This window comes from Garra rufa, chromosome 7 (genome assembly GCF_049309525.1).
Source record: "Garra rufa chromosome 7, GarRuf1.0, whole genome shotgun sequence".
NCBI classification, from domain to species: Eukaryota; Metazoa; Chordata; class Actinopteri; order Cypriniformes; family Cyprinidae; genus Garra; species Garra rufa.
In genome coordinates this window covers 50,933,271-50,954,795 of record NC_133367.1, presented here as the reverse complement: position 1 = coordinate 50,954,795, position 21,525 = coordinate 50,933,271, and positions in this window count along the sequence as shown.

Here is a 21,525-nt window from a genome sequence, read left to right as displayed (position 1 = left end):
GATAGATAGATAGATAAAGGTTTGAAGATAGATAAATAGATAGATAGATAGATAGATAGATAGATAGATAAAGGTTTGAAGATAGATAGATAGATAGATAGATAGATAGATAGATAGATAGATAGATAGATAGATAGATAGATAGATAGATAGATAATGTTTGAAGATAGATAGATAGATAGATAGATAGATAGATAGATAGATAGATAGATAGATAGATAAAGGTTTGAAGATAGATAGATAGATAGATAGATAGATAGATAGATAGATAGATAGATAGATAAAGGTTTGAAGATAGATAGATAGATAGATAGATAGATATAGATAGATAGATAGATAGATAGATAGATAGATAGATAGATAGATAGATAGATAGATAGATAGATAAATGTTTGAAGATAGATAGATAGATAGATAGATAGATAGATAGATAGATAGATAGATAGATAGATAGATAGATAGATAGATAAAGGTTTGAAGATAGATAGATAGATAGATAGATAGATAGATAGATAGATAGATAAGGTTTGAAGATAGATAGATAGATAGATAGATAGATAGATAGATAGATAGATAGATAGATAGATAGATAGATAGATAGATAGATAGATAGATAGATTAGTTATTAGTTAGAAAGAACATAGATAAGGATAAAGATAGAAAATAGATAAGGTTTGAAGATAGATAGATAGATAGATAGATAGATAGATAGATAGATAGATAGATAGATAGATAGATAGATAGATAGATAGATAGATAGATAGATAGATAAGGTTTGAAGATAGATAGATAGATAGATAGATAGATAGATAGATAGATAGATAGATAGATAGATAGATAGATAGATAGATAGATAGATAGATAGATAGATAGATAAAGGTTTGAAGATAGATAGATAGATAGATAGATAGATAGATAGATAGATAGATAGATAGATAGATAAGGTTTGAAGATAGATAGATAGATAGATAAAGGTTTGAAGATAGATAAATAGATAGATAGATAGATAGATAGATAGATAGATAGATAGATAGATAGATAGATAGATAGATAGATAGATAGATAGATAGATAGATTGATCGATAGATAGATAGATAGATAGATAGATAGATAGATAGATAGATAGATAGATAGATAGATAGATAAAGGTTTGAATAGATAGATAGATAGATAGATAGATAGATAGATAGATAGATAAGGTTTGAAGATAGATAGATAGATAGATAGATAGATAGATAGATAGATAGATAGATAGATAGATAGATAGATAGATAGATAGATAGATTAGTTATTAGTTAGAAAGAACATAGATAAGGATAAAGATAGAACATAGATAAGGTTTGAAGATAGATAGATAGATAGATAGATAGATAGATAGATAGATAGATAGATAGATAGATAGATAGATAGATAGATAGATAGATAGATAGATAGATAGATAGATAGATAAGGTTTGAAGATAGATAGATAGATAGATAGATAGATAGATAGATAGATAGATAGATAGATAGATAGATAGATAGATAGATAGATAGATAAGGTTTGAAGATAGATAGATAGATAGATAGATAGATAGATAGATAGATAGATAGATAGATAGATAGATAGATGGATAAAGGTTTGAAGATAGATAGATAGATAGATAGATAGATAGATAGATAGATAGATAGATAGATAGATAAGGTTTGAAGATAGATAGATAGATAGATAGATAGATAGATAGATAGATAGATAGATAGATAGATAAAGGTTTGAAGATAGATAGATAGATAGATAGATAGATAGATAGATAGATAGATAGATAGATAGATAGATAGATAGATAGATAGATAAAGGTTTGAAGATAGATAGATAGATAGATAGATAGATAGATAGATAGATAGATAAATGTTTGAAGATAGATAGATAGATAGATAGATAGATAGATAGATAGATAGATAGATAGATAGATAGATAGATAGATAGATAAAGGTTTGAAGAAAGATAGATAGATAGATAGATAGATAGATAGATAGATAGATAGATAGATAGATAGATAAGGTTTGAAGATAGATAGATAGATAGATAGATAGATAGATAGATAGATAGATAGATAGATAGATAGATAGATAGATAGATAGATAGATAAAGGTTTGAAGATAGATAGATAGATAGATAGATAGATAGATAGATAGATAGATAGATAGATAGATAGATAGATAGATAGATAGATAGATAGATAAGGTTTGAAGATAGATAGATAGATAGATAAAGGTTTGAAGATAGATAAATAGATAGATAGATAGATAGATAGATAGATAGATAGATAGATAGATAGATAGATAGATAGATAGATAGATAGATAGATAGATAGATTGATAGATAGATAGATAGATAGATAGATAGATAGATAGATAGATAGATAGATAGATAAAGGTTTGAAGATAGATAGATAGATAGATAGATAGATAGATAGATAGATAGATAGATAGATAGATAGATAGATAAGGTTTGAAGATAGATAGATAGATAGATAGATAGATAGATAGATAGATAGATAGATAGATAGATAGATAGATAGATAGATTAGTTATTAGTTAGAAAGAACATAGATAAGGATAAAGATAGAACATAGATAAGGTTTGAAGATAGATAGATAGATAGATAGATAGATAGATAGATAGATAGATAGATAGATAGATAGATAGATAGATAGATAGATAGATAGATAGATAGATAGATAAGGTTTGAAGATAGATAGATAGATAGATAGATAGATAGATAGATAGATAGATAGATAGATAGATAGATAGATAGATAGATAAGGTTTGAAGATAGATAGATAGATAGATAGATAGATAGATAGATAGATAGATAGATAGATAGATAGATAGATAGATAGATAGATAGATAGATAGATAGATAGATAGATAAAGGTTTGAAGATAGATAGATAGATAGATAGATAGATAGATAGATAGATAGATAGATAGATAGATAGATAGATAGATAAGGTTTGAAGATAGATAGATAGATAGATAGATAGATAGATAGATAGATAGATAGATAGATAGATAGATAGATAGATAGATAGATAGATAGATAGATAGATAAAGGTTTGAAGATAGATAGATAGATAGATAGATAGATAGATAGATAGATAGATAAAGGTTTGAAGATAGATAGATAGATAGATAGATAGATAGATAAATGTTTGAAGATAGATAGATAGATAGATAGATAGATAGATAGATAGATAGATAGATAGATAGATAAAGGTTTGAAGAAAGATAGATAGATAGATAGATAGATAGATAGATAGATAGATAGATAGATAGATAGATAGATAGATAGATAGATAGATAGATAGATAGATAGATAGATAAGGTTTGAAGATAGATAGATAGATAGATAGATAGATAGATAGATAGATAGATAGATAGATAGATAGATAGATAGATAGATAGATAGATAGATAGATAGATAGATTAGTTATTAGTTAGAAAGAACATAGATAAGGATAAAGATAGAACATAGATAAGGTTTGAAGATAGATAGATAGATAGATAGATAGATAGATAGATAGATAGATAGATAGATAGATAGATAGATAGATAGATAGATAGATAGATAGATAGATAGATAGATAGATAGATAGATAAGGTTTGAAGATAGATAGATAGATAGATAGATAGATAGATAGATAGATAGATAGATAGATAGATAGATAGATAGATAGATAGATAGATAGATAGATAAGGTTTGAAGATAGATAGATAGATAGATAGATAGATAGATGATAGATAGATAAGGTTTGAAGATAGATAGATAGATAGATAGATAGATAGATAGATAGATAGATAGATAGATAGATAGATAGATAGATAGATAGATAGATAGATAGATAGATAGGGTTTGAAGATGATAGATAGATAGATAGATATATAGATAGATAGATAGATATATAGATAGATAGATAGATAGATAGATAGATAGATAGATAGATAGATAGATAGATAGATAGATAGATAGATAAGGTTTGAAGATAGATAGATAGATAGATAGATAGATAGATAGATAGATAGATAGATAGATGATAGATAGATAAGGTTTGAAGATAGATAGATAGATAGATAGATAGATAGATAGATAGATAGATAGATAGATAGATAGATAGATAGATAGATAGATAGGGTTTGAAGATGATAGATAGATAGATAGATATATAGATAGATAGATAGATAGATAAATAGATAGATAGATAGATAGATAGATAGATAGATAGATAGCTTAAAGCTTAATTGAGTATCAATGGCTTCTAGCAGTTTACATTAAACATAGTTCAAACAGACCTATGGGACCTTTTTATGATTTTTAATATTAATTTTTAAGAAAACCATAACTCAAACCAGTCTGAAAAGATATAGCACACTAAGTCTGAACAGTATGAAGATCTGACCCGAGTTAGGAGTATGTAGCTTGAACGGTCTAGGAGGAGTAGGAGTCCAAAATTTTTTCGGCCAGAAAAATAAGAAGAAGAAGAAGAAGAAGAAGAATACGTTTAAATAGGATTTCAGTAAGTTGGCTTTCTCAAGCCAACTTAATAATAATAAGTTTAAATAGGATTTCAGTAAGTTGGCTTTCCCAAGCCAACTTAATAATTAAAGCTGCAAGCAGCGATGAACGGGCCCTCGCACACGGGCTCACCGCCGACCGGTGGCTTTTTGAACACAGCTAATGGTGGGCAGTATGCTTTTAATCCAGAAAAATAGGAAAAATTATGTCAAAGTCACTTAAATGTGCCAAATTTCCTGCTGCCAGCTGGTGGCGCTATGCCTATAACTGATTATTGGCATGTAGATGTGTTCAGGTTGGCACTTTCATCAAACATATGAAGTTTGGTGCAGATTGACCTTGGTATGTTTGAGTTAGTGAAAGATATGATATATCCTGCTGCCAACAGGTGGCACTATGATAATATCTGAATATTGGCATTTAGGTGTCTTCAGGCCAGGACTCTTACAAAACCTGTGAAGTTTGAGGCAGATCGGACATTTTATGGCTGAGTTATAACAACTTCTATGTCCATGGCGAAACATCAAATTTTGTGACGCCGCCACGGACACGCCCTTTAACGAAAACTCAAGATCTTCACAATTTAACATCTCTAAGGCCTCTAGATCAGACTGAGCAAATATAAAGTTGATATCATTAAATCTCTAGGAGGAGTTTGCTACAAGTCATTTCCTGTTGCCAACAGGTGGCGCTGTGATTATAATAGAATATTTGCCTTCAGATTGGTTCAGGCCAGGACTCTTATCGAATATGTGAAGTTTGAGGCAAATCGGACATTTTATGGCTGAGTTATAGCAAGTTTTATATCCATAGCGAGACCTCGAAATTTGTCAGGCCGCCACGGACACGCCCTTCAACGAAAACTCAAGATCTTCGCAATTAAACATCACTAAAGCCTTTATATTAGACTGACCGATTTTGGTGTTGATCTGTATAAATCTCTAGGAGGAGTTTGTTGCAGAGTACAGCATGACACTTCCTGTTTCCAGCAGGTGGCGCTATGACTATAACTGAATATGGGCATGTAGATGTCATCATGTCAGGAGTGTTATCACACATGTGAAGTTTGGGGCAGATCGGACATTTTATGCCTGAGTTATAGCAACTTCCTTTTTCATGGCGAAGCATCGAAATTTGCCAGGCCGCCACGGACACGCCCTCCGATGAAAACTCTAGATCTTCGCAATTTAACGTCACAAAGGGCTTTAGATTAGACTCAGCAAATTTGGCGTTGATCCGAATAAATCTCTAGGAGTAGTTCGTTCAAGTATGACGCCTGAAAATGGCAAAAATGACACAAAATTTGCTGAGAAAATTAAAAATAACCGACTTCCTGTTGGGTGTCAAATTTTGCTCCAAGAGGCTTTTTTGTAGGTATTGGTGAGTTACATGTGTGTACCGATTTTCGTGCATGTACGTGAATCACAACTGAAAGCGCACACCGCGGAACGTGTAAAGGTGGCGCTATCGAGCCATTTTGCCACACCCATCTCTGAACCCCATATCAGACGTACATTTTCGCCAGGTTTGATGTGTGTGCAAAGTTTCATGAGTTTTCGGGTGTGTTTAGGCCCTCAAAAATGCGATTCATTCCGGAGAAGAAGAATAATAATAAGAAACGGAGCAGATCCAATAGGGTCCTCACACCATCGGTGCTCGGGCCCTAATAAACGGAGCAGATTCAATAGGGTCCTCACACCATTGGTGCTCGGGCCCTAATAATAATAAGTTTAAATAGAATATCAGTAAGTTGGCTTTCCCAAGCCAACTTAATAAGTTTAAATAGGATTTCAGTAAGTTGGCTTTCCCAAGCCAACTTAATAAGTTTAAATAGGATTTCAGTAAGTTGGCTTTCCCAAGCCAACTTAATAAAATAAACACAGTTCCAACTGCACAACCAAAGGGAACATTAATCACTATAATGGTAGGTAAAAAACAAACAAACAAACAACATTTTATGAAAATCAACATCAATTTATAAAGTCAGATTCTGTGATGTTCTTTCAAATATTTCAGTTGTATTGAAACAACATTCAAGATGACTTTGAGAAATAAGTGAATGTAACTTGTGAAAAATAACTGCAGATTAACTATTGACCCACCTCAAAAACTTTTTATTTTCCTCTTCTTTTTTTTATTTTGCAAATTAGCAACATAGTGCACTGCTGCCTCTCACTGGTTTATTAATGCTATTGGTTCCTTTGTGGCTACTTGAATATTTTAAGTAAGCGTCACTCAAAGCAGTAAGTAAATTGTTTTACTAGCATTGAAAGTAGCTGTAACTTAATACAACCTAGTAAGTATAGCAACTAAGTAAAGATAACTAATTATATCTAAGTAAGGTAAACGTCTAGGTTACGTATGTAACCCCTGTTCCCTGAGGACAGGGAACGAGACGCTGCGTCCTGGCGGACACTATGGGAACTGCCTTCAGCATGACCGGTTCTGAAACAAGCTATAGAACAACGACAGTGAACTTGACACTGGCCGGCGCCAGCCCGTGACGTCATCAACAGGCGCCTGCTAGTATAAAAGCAGGTGCCTGAGAGCACAACACCATCTTTTTGTCGGACGGAGGTCTGTGCAGGGCCCGAGGCATGGCCCCGAGACTTTCCCAAGCCAACTTAATAATTAAAGCTGCAAGCAGCGATGAACGGGCCCTCGCACACGGGCTCACCGCCGACCGGTGGCTTTTTGAACACAGCTAATGGTGGGCAGTATGCTTTTAATCCAGAAAAATAGGAAAAATTATGTCAAAGTCACTTAAATGTGCCAAATTTCCTGCTGCCAGCTGGTGGCGCTATGCCTATAACTGATTATTGGCATGTAGATGTGTTCAGGTTGGCACTTTCATCAAACATATGAAGTTTGGTGCAGATTGACCTTGGTATGTTTGAGTTAGTGAAAGATATGATATATCCTGCTGCCAACAGGTGGCACTATGATAATATCTGAATATTGGCATTTAGGTGTCTTCAGGCCAGGACTCTTACAAAACCTGTGAAGTTTGAGGCAGATCGGACATTTTATGGCTGAGTTATAACAACTTCTATGTCCATGGCGAAACATCAAATTTTGTGACGCCGCCACGGACACGCCCTTTAACGAAAACTCAAGATCTTCACAATTTAACATCTCTAAGGCCTCTAGATCAGACTGAGCAAATATAAAGTTGATATCATTAAATCTCTAGGAGGAGTTTGCTACAAGTCATTTCCTGTTGCCAACAGGTGGCACTGTGATTATAATAGAATATTTGCCTTCAGATTGGTTCAGGCCAGGACTCTTATCGAATATGTGAAGTTTGAGGCAAATCGGACATTTTATGGCTGAGTTATAGCAAGTTTTATATCCATAGCGAGACCTCGAAATTTGTCAGGCCGCCACGGACACGCCCTTCAACGAAAACTCAAGATCTTCGCAATTAAACATCACTAAAGCCTTTATATTAGACTGACCGATTTTGGTGTTGATCTGTATAAATCTCTAGGAGGATTGGATCTAGGATTGAAACAACATTCAAGATGACTTTGAGAAATAAGTGAATGTAACTTGTGAAAAATAACTGCAGATTAACTATTGACCCACCTCAAAAACTTTTTATTTTCCTCTTCTTTTTTTTATTTTGCAAATTAGCAACATAGTGCACTGCTGCCTCTCACTGGTTTATTAATGCTATTGGTTCCTTTGTGGATACTTGAATATTTTAAGTAAGCGTCACTCAAAGCAGTAAGTAAATTGTTTTACTAGCATTGAAAGTAGCTGTAACTTAATACAACCTAGTAAGTATAGCAACTAAGTAAAGATAACTAATTATATCTAAGTAAGGTAAACGTCTAGGTTACGTATGTAACCCCTGTTCCCTGAGGACAGGGAACGAGACGCTGCGTCCTGGCGGACACTATGGGAACTGCCTTCAGCATGACCGGTTCTGAAACAAGCTATAGAACAACGACAGTGAACTTGACACTGGCCGGCGCCAGCCCGTGACGTCATCAACAGGTGCCTGAGAGCACAACACCATCTTTTTGTCGGACGGAGGTCTGTGCAGGGCCCGAGGCATGGCCCCGAGACGCAGCGTCTCGTTCCCTGTCCTCAGGGAACAGGGGTTACATACGTAACCTAGACGTTCCCTTCCGGAGGGAACTCTACGCTGCGTCCTGGCGGACACTATGGGAACGTTTATACCAACGCTGCCATGCCGAGGGATAAGTGATCAAACTGACTGAACGAGGAGTCAAGAAGGAAAATCACCCCTGCTTCAGCGAGAGTCGCTGGGGCCCAGTGACCTGCCACGGCTAGCTCGGCTACCTGTGCACGTAACTCTCAAGCGTGGAGGCCTAGAGGAAGCCTACTACACTTAGCTCTCTAAGTGATGGAGCTCATAAACGCCCTGACCATAATGGGCGGAGTTTAGGGAATGGAGGTCTCAGCAGAGCGAATGTCTGCTCTAGGGACCTGGCAACATTCAGTGCTAACAGGTATAGGTGCTATACTCGACACTGGGGGTATTCAGTGAGGCTGAATAGCCTGTGCAACAAAAACTACCCGAGTGGAGCTTCTGCTCAGAGGGAATCTTCAGAGTGGAGGTCTCATGACCTAACTACACTTGACACTGACGATGGACTGTGAGGCTGAATAGCCTGTGCAGCAGGCCTGTCTAAGTGGAGATTTTCTGAGGAGTGGAGGCTTCGACGAAAGGAAGCCTGGCAACACTCTGCGCCTTCCAGAGAGCAACTCTAAGAATGGAGGTGCCGTGACACCTCTACACTCAAAACCTGGAGGTAGTCAGTGAGGCTGAGTAGCCTGTGCAGCAGAACTACCTACAAGGAGTTCAGAGGAGTGACTGCTTCAAAGGAAGCCAAAAAAGCACTCTGTGTCTTGCAAAGAAAAACTCTAAGAGTGGGGGTCTCGTGACCCATCTACACTTCAACACTGAGGGTAGCCAGTGAGGCTGAATAGCCTGTACAGCAGAACTACCTGAGTGGAGTCGACGAAGCCACTTTGGTAAGAAGAAGCCTGGTACCACTCTGCACCCAGCAGAGGACGACTCTAAGGATGGAGGTCTGTGACCTATCTACACCCAATACTAGAGGTAGTCCACGAGGCTGAATAGCCTGTGCAGTCGGACTGCCTACTTCTAGTGAATCTCTGGAGGTAACGAAGGACTCTGGGTGAGTCTAGAGAGTGGAGGCTTCTGAGAAGAAGCCTAACAACACTTCATAGAAGGAAGACTCTAAGAGTGGAGGTCTGATGACCTAACTACACTTCAACACTGATGGTAATCAGCGAGGCTGAGTAGCCTATGCGACAGTACCTAAGTGGAGTCTGGTGGCAATGTTCTGCGAGCAGAAGGCTTTCAAGAGAGGAAGCCTAACACACTTCCGTGCTTAGCAAAGAAGAACTCTGAGAGTGGAGGTCTCATGACCTATCTGCACTCTAACCCTGAAGGTAATCCGCAAAGCTGAATAGCCTGTATGACAGAATTACCTTCGTGGAGCTCTTCTGGAGAGTGGAGGCCGGGAGAGGCGTCAACACTCAATCCTGCTAGCAGTGCTATCTGGATTGGAGTTGGAAAAACTAAAAAGGTTTTGTACGAAACCAACTCAAGAAATGGGAACGGAGGTTTACCTGCGTGGCCCACACCGTAAAGGATTTAGAAAAGGACCCGCCAGTCGGGGAAGACCTTTACCACCAGTGTGGATTTGAGAAAAATGAGTAAACGCATTTACCACTCATGTGGATTTTAAGGAGTGCTCAAGGACTTGCGTGAGTAAACACCACAAATGTGGTTTTAAGTAGGTGCCCAGAGCATAGCGAGAGGATCACCAGACTGCAGTCTCTAGGCGATAGCAAAGCCTGAAAGCGGAGCTTCTGGAGAGGGGAGGCTTCAGCAGAAAGACTCTCTAAAGCGAGAGGAGGCCTACGACGCTCTCCTTAGGGAAACTCTTCAGAGTGGAGGCCTCAAAGTGAAACGCTCTAAGCGAGGGGAGGCCTGACTACACTGGACGCTCAAGAAATGGCAAATACTCACAGTAGAGCAAATAATGAAAAATAGCATTTATCACCTAGCTCTGTGTAGTGGAGGCTCAGAGACTGCATCTCTAGAGAGAGAAGCCTGCAACACTAGTTTTTTGGTGAGTGGAAGACAGCACTCCCCCCCAAAAAAGTCAGCGAGGCACCCATGGGCCTGCTAGCTGCTATAACTATGAGAGTGAAGGTCTCAGTACTGTGGCTGTGACAGAGAGGAGACCTATTACACTGTGCTTATCAAAGGAGTTGAAAAAACTTAAGGGTTTTGGAACCAACTCGAAAATGGGCACAGAGGATTTCCCTGCGTGGTCCAACCGTAAAGGATTTGAAAAAGGACCCTGCCTTTACGGGAGGGAACCTTACCATAAGTATGGATTTTAGTGAAGTGCCTAAGTAGTGCACTTACCACTCACGTGGATTTTAGGGAATGCTCAAAACAACTTGCGTGAGTAATCACCACTAACGTGGATTTGAGGAGGTGCTCTAAGCGTTTCGCGAGGAAGACACCTGTATTATTCCCGGGCGATAGCAGAACCCGGAAGCGGAGCTTTCAGAGAGGGAGGCTTTAATGGTTACAGGCTCTCTCGAGCGCAACAAAGCCTGACGACGCTCAGCTGAGGAAGCTCTATCGAGTGGAGGCCTTGGTATGCACACCCTCTCGAGGAAGGGAGGCCTAACTACACTCAACGCTTGTAGTGACAGGTCCACGAAAAGGGCTCATATACAGAAAAGTAGAGCTGCAATATTGTGTTTCGGCCTGTATTTCTGGAGAGTGGAGGCTTAACAGAAATACCTCACACAGAGGGAGCCTGGCGACACTCAAACCAATAAAAGCTCTCATGAATGGAGGTCTAAGAATGACCTGGCTACATTCAACGCTAAGAAGTATTATCTTTATATGTCTCTCTTTACAGAGGACTTCACAGAGAGGAGGCCTTCTAGGAAAGGCCTGCTACTCTCAATTCTGGCGGATTGGGTTTAGTCACAATACCAGAAAATAATTTAGCGAGGCCCAGAATGGGGCCTAACAGCCAAATATATAAGATTTCTACTTAAAAGCGGGGCTTTTTAAAGAGAGCGGAGGCTTCAGTAAAACATCTCTCTCTCAGAGAGGGAGCCTTGACGACGCTCTGTTCACCCTAACACACAAACTCCTAGGAGTGGAGGTCTCACATGTGTGTATATGAAAATACACAGGGAAGGTACCTGACTACACTCATGCAAAAAGAGTATTACTCTTAGCAGGGTTTGAGCGAGCGGAGGCTTCAGCAGAGCGATCTTTCGCTTGAAGCAGCTTAACAACGCTCAAGAGGGTTTTTTATTACATATTCTTGTACGTATATGTATGTTGGATCATGTCTATACCAAGCTTACTCTAGCGGAGGTTTCAAACCTGGCAACGCTTAACCCAAGAGGGGATTTCTACGAGTGGAGGTCTCTACACACTGTTTTCTTTTATAAAACGAGGGGAGACCTGGCTACACTCAGCACTTGGTGGCAGTAGAACTCAAGAGGAGCTCGAAAACTGCAATAACAATCACCCAAGCGGAGCTGGTAGACAAAAGAAAACATACACATACATATTTGAATATTTTATTAAAAGTGTCTTTACTGTTCACATACCGGGCCATCAGATTGAGTATCAATCTCATCATCGGCCCAGCCCCAGAGTCTTTGGCGAGGGGGAAAAAGAAGGGGCAGGTAGCCGAACGGACGTGAGGGGAACCGGAGAGGAGACTCTAGGTGCCCGATCCAGGCCTGTCGCCACGCCGGCGCTGGATCGTCTCCCTTAGATCCCCTCTCCTATGCCGCACATCACGCCTCCTCTGGGACCGACTCCTCCCGGGGGGAGGGCCCCGAGTGGCCACACTGGCGACCTGGCCTCGTCTCTGGCCCTTGGACCAGGACGGGCCTGGTTTTCCCCGGTGTTCAGGTGGGGGCGTGGACCGGCGTGGAATACATGACTTGAAAGCCGCCGAGCGCGCCTTCGCCTCTCTGAATCTCTCGACCACCGCCTCGACGGATGTGCCGAACAACTCAGATGGCGAAACCGGCGCATCGAGGAGAAAGCGTTTCTCTTTCTCCCCGATGTCCGCCAGGTTCACCCACAGATGTCTCTCTGTGGCCACCATAGCCGACATGGACCTGCCCACCGCGGTCGCTGTCTGCTTGGTGGCCCTCAGAGAGAGGTCTGTGGTGCGGCGCAGCTCAGCCACCTCCTCCGGGGAAAGCCCCAGACCACGGTCCAGATCTTTCAGCAGATCAGCCTGGTATGCCTGCAACACTGCCACCGTGTGCAGAGCAGCACCAGCCTGACCCGCTGCCGCATATGCCCTGCCATTCAGCCGAGATGTTTCTTTCAACGGCTTAGAAGGCAGGGTCGGAGCCTTCAGGGTCGATGTCCCTCCCGCTGAGAGATAGTTCGCAAACATCTGCTCAATGGGGGGCATCGAAGCATATCCACGCTCCAGCATTCCCTCGACATCAGCATAGTTCACATGCTGATGCCTGTGAATGCGGGCTGAATATGGCCTGTCCCATGCCCTCTTGATCTCTTTATGCAGATCAGGAAGGAATGGGAGGCTCACGGGAGTTGGTTTGTCATAGCCGGGAAGAAACCGCTCGTCCAGTCTACCCAGGGCGACCTCTTCCCTAGCGGGCTTCCACTGAAGGTCTAAACGGGTAGCCGCGCGGTCCATGACAGACATCAACTCCTCATATGCGGGGCAGGGAGGCTGTATGGACTCAGAGAGCTCATCTTGTTCCATCTTAGCCTCCTGCTCGCCCTGGCTTGAAGCCAAAAGAGCACTCGCTGCAGGATCGGAAGATGTGAGAGACAACACATCTTCCGCTAGCAGCGCGTCCTCGTCTCTGGCTGACGGGCGCGAGAGACTAACCCCTCTCTCAAACTCATCAGCCAGCTCCACCTGTGATCCCCACGATCTCAGCCGCCGGGCAGCCCCAGCTGCCGCGGGACCGGAGCCGCGTGGGGCGGATGGATGTCCCAATTCCCTCGAGAAAAGGGACAAACGAGAACAGAGTTTCTTCATGGTGAAACTCTCACAGTGGACGCACTCCGTTCCTTCTAGAACGGAGCGCGCGTGCTCTTCACCCAAACACATCACACAGAGGTCGTGTGCGTCATCAGGTGTCAGATTTCTCTGACACGGATCCGCACACTTCCTAAACAGTTTTCCTCTAGGCATCGCTATACTCACTCGCTAGAACGGAGGACTTTGAAGACAAAAAGATGGTGTTGTGCTCTCAGGCACCTGCTTTTATACTAGCAGGCGCCTGTTGATGACGTCACGGGCTGGCGCCGGCCAGTGTCAAGTTCACTGTCGTTGTTCTATAGCTTGTTTCAGAACCGGTCATGCTGAAGGCAGTTCCCATAGTGTCCGCCAGGACGCAGCGTAGAGTTCCCTCCGGAAGGGAACTATTGGATTTTAAAGTGCACTGACAAGAGTAAGAACATCAGAAATAATTTAATAGGGTTCAGTCGACTGAAGATTCAAAGACAGTGATGAACAGTTTTCTATACTAAACAAATCAGATCAAATAGAAGAGGAGTCCAGCAGCTGTCACTGAATGAATCAACTGCTGTCTGTTCACTAATGGAGGAAGACCAGAAAGAGATGACCAGAAAAACTTTAGTGTCCAATCCAACATGCAACTTAAATAGAATAATTAAATAGGAGCAACATACAGTACAAATGTTTGTGAGACTGATCAAGACATATGAAGTAGTGCATTATGTTAAAAAAAAGCAACATGCAAAATTCACAGTTTATACTTACACATCGTAACGGAGATCAGCACTCTTATAAAACCTGTCATTAAATATAAAGAAAAATAAAATTCTACATTTATTATGTGACCCCGGATTGTGTTGTAACTGTTTTTTTTTTTTGTTTGTTTGTTTTGTTTTTGATTCAGTGCAGAGCAACCTTTAAATGCTAATCTATAGATACTCACCTGTCTGAAAGAAAGCCATTGTTTTGACAGTCCGGTGTTGTTTATCTTCATCTAAAAGACATTTCAGAGAGGTGGGGTTAATTAGCTTTGCTGGTGCCTGCAGTTTGTGTCATTTTTTTTATTTAAATGTTAAAATAAGGAGAGTGTGAAACATTTATTGTCACAATTAAATAAAGGAATAACTTGTATATTGCCAGTGTCAGGGGTAACACATTACAAGTAAAGCAATTTACGCAATCAGATTACATTTTCCAAGTAAATTGTATAGTAACACATAACAACATAAAAACATCTGATATTCTTTCTTTTCTTTTTTGAATAAGTTACGCAAGTTTTCCCATTTTATTCACTTCATGCTGAGGATTAAGTGTGAAAAAAGTATATATATTTTTGCTATTTAAAAACAAATAAGCAAGCTCAGCCAAGGTGATAAAAGTAGTGCAAAAGTAACACATTACTTTCCATAAAAAGAAATTAAGTAACACAATTAGTTACTTATGTGTGGCGTAAATAAGTAACTTTCCCAACACTGAATAGTGCAGGTGACAGAAGTGATCGTATATGTGTCATCTTATAATTCCCCAAAACATCACACATGAAAATTTGTGTACATTTGCAACTTCTCTGGAGTACTTCATAAAGATTTATTGTCAAAGGAATTTACAGTAAGAACCAAAATTACTCAATTATAACTACTGTACCCATGAATTATAGTCTAAGATCACAGTCATAGTCCAACACAGGCTGCAGTTAAGCATAAAAAACTTACCTGATGTGAGCTGATAAACAGTGATCCTCACTCGACACAACTGACTGCTTAACTATTGAAATATCTGTGTGCCATGAGATAATTATAGAGATATTATCAGCCCATCATTCTGATGAAGAACTATGAACCACTGTTTCCTTGTAAAATCACCCTCCAGGCATCCTAGGTGTTTATGACGTTCATTCAGATGAATACAATTAGAGTAATATTAAAATTATCCTGGCTCTTCCAAACATTAGAATGGCATAGGCGAGTGTTTCTCTTCATCAGTCCAAAACAAGTCCAACAAAGGGCATCCATTCAAAATAAAGAACACCTTATGCAACTCTGGGGGGCGAAGGACTCTTGTAGCAAATCGATGCAGATTTGTAAGAAAAATATGCGCATGCACCGTTGAGTCCTGTAAAAACCGACCTTTGTTTACAGGAGCAAAGGTAGCCTGGAAAAACTACTCTTGGTTCTTTACAAATCTTTTTACAAATCTTTTTACAAATTTTTTTTGGTCTCTCCTCTGCATGTTCGCATTCGTCACCTGGAACAGCTTCCGTGGACAGTGAGCAAAAGCTAGAATAAAAGGGTCCTATTATGCTTTTTCACTTTTTGAATTTTAAACAGTGTGTGGTGTGTATGTTTGAGCATGAAAAACATCTACAAAGTTACAAATCTCAAAGTCTACTCCAAAGGGAGATATTTAGTTTTTTTAAAAAATCCCTTTTTAAGAACTACATGGACATGTAGCATGGACAGACACTTCTGGGATGCTTCAGTGAGCTGCAGGGTGGCGCATATAAACCCAAGCATTGACTAAAGTGTCTGCAAACTGCTCAGGTTGCCGTTTTGGAGCTGCACCATTGACGTGTGTGATATAGAGGGTCGAAACACATGCATAGCCGCGGCTGATGTAAACCCAAGCATTGACTAAAGTGTCTGCAAACTGCTCAGGTTGCCGTTTTGGAGCTGCACCATTGACGTGTGTGATATAGAGGGTCGAAACACATGCAGAGCCGTGGCTGATGTAAACCTAAGCATTTTACCTTCTTAAAGAAAACACACTTCTTAAATGTATCAAACAAAACTAAATTCTGGGCACAGGAGACAACAGGAACATTTAGAACAAATACACAAAAGTAAATCCCTGGGCTTTGGTTTCGTGGTAGAGTTCCGGCATAATCTTTTCTGAAAAGTGGCTGCGTGAGGGAAGCCTATATCGCGGCTCCAGTGTATTTAACAGGTGGCTAAACCCGGGGTTTTCCACCACAGAAAAGGGCTGTATATCTTTTGCTATAAAAGCTGCCACTGCTATAGTAATTTTAAATGCGAAAAAATAAACCGAATGCGATTTTAACTGAGAGGTACCTCTCAGATCTGATTTAATTGAAAAGAGGGAACGAATATAGTCCTGCACGAGCCCAGCCCGAGACGCTCAGACCCAAGGCCTGTCCTTGTTCGACAACTTATCAGAATAGAGTTCGTGTTGCAGCCATTAAAATTGTTCAGTTTTGGATTTTAATGGCTAGATTTCGTTTAGTTTCTTTATTAAGTTGATTTAGAAATATGTTTGGAACATTTTATGTTTGTTTAATTCAAGCTTTTGTTTTTTAAATGCCTTCTCTAATCAACATAACTTGCATAACATAAAATCTATAGACATAAAACACTTGAAGCATTTTACAATATTAATTTAAACATTTAACCTATTGGATTAGCCATACTTAACATAGATAAATGTGCGTGGTTAGATATCCAGTCGTTTGTGCAGAGAGTGAAAGCTGAGGCGCGCTTTGGAGGACATGGAGGCGCAAGCACGATCACTTCCATTAGTTCTTAATAACAGTGGAAACATAAAATATGCCATTTTTGTTCATAAAGGTAAGAGTAATACAGTATTTGGAACTGCAAAAGGACTACTATTATTATTTGTGTGCACTCACAATATAAACAAAACATTATATTTTCGTAAAATAGCTAAAGAAAATGGCGCTGAGCCAGATGCGCTCAGTGCTTTTAGCCAGTCTTTTCAACAAAATGAAAATAATGTTTCAGTCTTTTAAATTAATTACTAACAAAAAAGACATTTGTTAAATACAAAGGTATGTAAAGAAAGTGGCAATAATCTTTTCAGTTAAAATCTGAAGACTTATTTTATTCATATAGAGTACTCCCCTCGTTAGCCCAACACCCCCCCCTCCCCCTCCCCCTCCCTCCCAGAAAATCATACAAGCACCCCAGGTTGCGTGTTCTGGCACTGGGACTGAGTACGTTATTATCAGTTATAGTCTATTACTGAACCGATACCGAATCGTTCTTGTCTGCATCGCGATGCATCGTAGAAACAATTAATTTCGACAGCCCTACTGCTCAGGTTGCCATTTTGGAGTTGCACCATTGTCGTGTGTGATATAGAGCAGTGGTTCTCAAACTTTTTACAGTGGCGTACCCCCTGGGGCATTTCACATTCTTCTGAGTACCCCCACAATAATTAAGGGATAAAATTTCCCCCCTTTAAATTGATTTACACATACATTTTTACTTTTTATAGAGGCATCTTTTATGTCATATTCTTAACATTCCATTAAGTGTATTATTAATATGTGACCCTGGAGCACAAAATCAGTCTTAAGTAGCATGGGTATATTTGTAGCAGTGACAAAAAATATATTGTATGTGTCAAAATTATACATTTTTCTTTTGTGCCAAAAATCATTAGGATATTAAGTAAAGATCATGTTCCATGAAGATATTTTGTAAATTTCCTACTGTGAATATATCAAAACTTAATTTCTAAATAATTATATGCATTGCTAATTACTTCATTTTTAACTTTAAAGGTGATTTTATAAATATTTAGAATTTTTTTTTTTTTGCACCCTCAGATTCCAGATTTTTAAATAGATGTATCTCGGCCGAATATTATCCTATCCTAACAAACCATGCATCAATGGTTATGGTGGAACACACCATTTCAGACCATGTATAAATCTCAATTAAAAAAAAATACCCTTATGACTGTTTTTGTCCAGGGTCGCAAAAAAAGCAATAAATAAATGGCAAAATTAAGTGATTATTAATTATAATAATTATAATTTATAATTAATATCGCCAGTAGGTGGCGGCAGTCATTGTCTTAATGAGTGAGGCGTCACGTCTTTCATTCATTCAGTAAGGAAGCAAACGGCTGTAGTTCACTGACTCTGGGAATTGTTCAAAGCTGCAGATTTCTTTATTAACGAAACACCGCGGTTGCTTGGAGTCACCAGTTCTGTTGCGGATTTCATTGCAACCAATGGTGTAGTGGTGCTTGGAGAAGGCATTGTAAGGTATTGTTTTCTAAAAGAAGTGGTACTCCACTACACCACAGGTTGCAACTATTTATTTGTTGAAAATATAACAAACAATATTGACAATATTGTGTTTAAACGTAGGCAACATTACAAATGTAAAACGCTCACTTAATGTTACCTTTTTGTTGAACAGTTATATAAAATCAACATTTGCATTTGTTTGGATATTCAGAGAAACCTGCGTTCTTGCTCGTATTTTAAACATGAAAAATAACTTGCGCATGGCATGTAACTGTATCGAAGAGAGTTTCTTAAATCGATCTGTTAGTGAAAAAATTCATAAGGGGTGATTTTTATGCTCATGTGATATACATTTATGTGTTAAGGGATGTACACAGAGAAGCTCTCTTTCTTTAGTCCCTTTGTGCTAATGAGTGAGGAAGGGTCTGAGGGCCTCGTGACACCATAGGGTGACCTTAGGGGTCAGGAGGGGGAGGCTTAAGACAATGGCAGAGAGTGTTTGGGGTAAATAATGTATAGAGATGTCTTTCTTCTGTCTATCCCATGTGAGAGTATCAGCAGGTTTTCAATTTGTGACCTTGGGTGTGTGAAGAGGTATAAAGCGCAGCAAATCCCTCCCTCCTTCATCACACTCATGCAGCAAACCTGTGTTTCTGTACGACTGTTGATCTTCTTTGCAAAGAATAAACCTTTTTATTAACTATTACTTAAGTTTGTCTTTATTACCGAGGTCTCAAGGGAAATTTCCCCAACAGATCTTTACGTACAGTCTGTCAATATTTGTTCTTTGCTATTAAGTGCAACAAACTTAAAAGACACAATGAACAGCAGCGTGATTTTCTAAAGCAACATACTCTGGTATCCTATTATACGCGCGCTGCTGGTGTGGATACAGTCAGTTTTGAGCGCAAGAGATGAGGTAATTCGATGTCGTTTGATTGTTTACGGCACTCCAATGTTCCTGTTTTATAATAAAAGCGGCACTTTGCTTGTCAGAAATACATGCTCGGTTTTAATTTTACTTTAAATTGGGGTATAATTAAATGAATGGCAAAGTTCAGCATTTTGTTCGCGTACCCCCTTCCGTCACCTCACGTACCCCAAGGGGTATGCGTACCCCTGTTTGAGAACCACTGATATAGAGGGTCAAAACACATGCAGAGCGGCAGCTGATGTAAACACAAGCATTAACTAAAGTGACGATCATCGGTGGCCGCGTCAGACCAGTGCCGTAGATGTGTGCAGTGCGTGGTAAGAGATTTATTCATCATACAGTGTAGATAGCTTCACTAGCCTTATGCTGGAGCTGGTTTTGGGAATGTAAATAATTAAATAAATGAGCACAATAATGATAATATCATGTATCGGTAATCTCGCAGGCTGACGATAGGACCAACACTACTGTAGCTTATTATTTACTCACCCTCCATGCATCCTAGCTGTATATGACTTCCTTCTTTCAGACGAATGCAATTGGAGTTATATTGAAAATAATCCTAGCACTCCCAAACTTTAGAACGGCATTGACTGAACGGCATAGACAAGTGTTTCTCTCCATCGGTCCATAATAAAAAAAGTGTCTCACATGGCTCTGGGGGGTCAGTAAAAGCCTCCTTCAGAGATCTCATGTGTTTTTTTTAAAGACAAATATCCATATTTAAAATGTAAGAATCAATTTAATCTAGCTTGCACAGGTGTAAAAAGAACAAGCTGCTTTGGGAAGAAGCGATTGGGAATGCTAACCAATCACAACACATTTAGTTTTTCCGAAGGTGGACGTTTATCAAACCTGGAACTAATCGAGCCATTTATGCCAAGTTGGAGAGAAAGCTATTGTATTGTGTAAATTATGTGAAAAATAATGCGTTTTTCAAAATACCAAGCATGTGCAAAATAAAGACTTTGTAAAAGAGCACAATGAGACCCTTGATTCTTACGTTTTAATTATGGATATTTTTCTTGCAAAAATGCATCGATTTGCTACATGAGGCCTTTATTTACCACCCCAGTGCGATGTGAGACACTATTTTTAATATGGATGGATGCACTTTATTGGACTTGTTTTGGACTGATGAAGAGCAACACTTGCCCATTGCCATTCTAAAGCTTGGAAGTGACTAAATATTTTTTTATATAATTTTGATTGTATAAGTCTGAAAGAAGGACGTCATATACTCCTAGGTTGCCTGGAGGATGAATATATAATGGGCTAATTTTCATTTTTGCATCAACTTTTCCTTTAAATTCAAATTCAAAAACAATGGATGCATTGAAAGCTCACGTATGCAGTTCTTTATCAGTTCCTTTTTGCTTTCTAGCAGGAATATTATACTTCAATATCTAATATTATCCCCTTCATTTAATCATATGCAGTTCCCTTGTCAGTTTTAACCCAATGATTCCAGCTGCTGATTATTGATCATTAGTTTTTTCTCTGCTCTCCATGACATGCCATTACAATCCCAACACTGACTTCCTTAGACAGTATTGTTTGTTAAGTGATAAATATACTACACCTGTAAAACCGTTTGGCTTGAAAATATACTGTGTGAGTCATACAAATGATTAAATTGTAAAATGTGTCCTTACAGAGAAATACAGAGAAACTTCTTCATTAGGCGATCTAACCTGTTTAAGCACATACTCTCTTCTCTCTTTATCTATTTCCCATGGGATCCATTTTCATGCTGATGATATGCAAATCTGCCTGTGACCACAATATATACACAAAATATAGTGCGTTCTTAATTTTCTTTTTCTGAACTCAGATAAATCAAAAGTTATTGTTTTTGCCCCCTCTGAAGTTAAAACACAAAATAAACTTAATCCTTATTCCCTAAGTCCTTACATTTTCTTATTTCTTCCTAGGTGAAGAATCTGGGTGTGGAAATTG